This window comes from Echinops telfairi, unplaced genomic scaffold, assembly GCF_000313985.2.
Source record: "Echinops telfairi isolate 266 unplaced genomic scaffold, ASM31398v2 ScPeMD7_1;HRSCAF=3_0, whole genome shotgun sequence".
Lineage (NCBI taxonomy): Eukaryota > Metazoa > Chordata > Mammalia > Afrosoricida > Tenrecidae > Echinops > Echinops telfairi.
Genome location: NW_022103896.1, coordinates 53,886,609 through 53,888,055, shown reverse-complemented (window position 1 = coordinate 53,888,055; position 1,447 = coordinate 53,886,609).

The following is a 1,447-nucleotide window of genomic DNA, read 5'->3' as shown; positions in this document are numbered from 1 at the left end:
TGATGCACCTTTTCTTTACATAAAACTCTCTCTTATACATGAGTCGCTGTGGATTTGTTTCTCCAAAGTACCTAGACTATTACAACGTGTGAAACCCTAACACAGGAGATTGGTCAGTTTTTCCATCCCACCAGGCTTCACAGAGATCTAATTCCAAGGCAGAGGAGAGATGTCATGACCATCAAGAAAGAAGAGTCGGTAGTGGTGCACAACCTTTAGACCTGGGGTATCTGTCCTGGGAACCTTCTAGACCAGTGGTTCTCAACCTTCCTAATGCCGTGACCGTTTCAGACAGTTCCTCATGTTGTGGTGACCCCCGACCATAAACTTATTTTCGTTGCTACTTCATAACTGTAATTTTGCTACTGTTATGAATCAGGCGACCCTGTGAAAGGGGTTGACCCCTACAGAGAGAGCTCAAACACCAGAGGGATTGTGAGAAACAGCAACAGCTACATGGCAGTAGCAGAGGCAGCAGAACCAGCAGATGGGCAGGTGTTGGCATGCGGACTTCCCTATCCACAGAGTGAGAAAGCTGAGGGCATTTCCTGTAGGAGGCTTGCTGGCAGAGTGGGGTACCTCTGGGCACTTGCCAGTGGAGCTAGGCTTGCCCATACAAGGACCTGAAGATGAACAACTTTGGGCCCATGCCTCTTGGCAGAATGTGGTGCTCCTGGGCCTGGGTGTTTAACAGCAGAATTATTCAATGAACTTTGTAACATTTCCTTGAGAAGGGTAGAGCCTGGCTGGCCCCAGATGCACTCTGTGTGTGTGTGTGTGTGTGTGTGTGTGTGTGTGTATACACAAGTGAAACAAAGAGGCCTGGCAGTGGCATAAAAGAGGTTGCCTGAACAATGAACTATATCCTGAATCTCTCCTGATTTTTAATTCTAACCTGTTACTGTCCTAATAAGCTCCCCATAACTATGAGTTGGTCTGTGAGCCCAGCAGCAAATGATCCAACCCAGCAGGGAGGTGGAGCGTGCCAGGGGAGGATCAGTTAGGGTTGGAATTGGTGAAAAGGTTGAAGGGTGGAGGCATGTCTGAGCCTTACCTCACAGGAGTCAGCTCTGTCCTGTTTATACTGATAATGAGCCTTCTCTCTCTTTAGAGGAAGTCAGTTAGAGGAAGTCAGACTTTTTACATTTTTTGGGCACGTTTTACAGTCACCAGAGCCCTGGTGGTGTCGTGGTTATACACTGGGCTGCTCATGGCAAGACCAGCAGTCAGAAACCACCAGCCACCCTGCGAGCAAAACATGAGGCTTTATATTCCCATGACGCATCCGTCCAGACTTGCAACCCCACAGAGGCAGTTCTGCTCTGTCCTATGAGTCCGAACGGACCCCATGACACTGAGGGTGAATGTTTGTTTGAATTGTGGCCATCGCCGTGTCAATCCAAACTTGAGGGTCTTCCTCGTCTTGGCTCACCTCTACCTTGCTAAG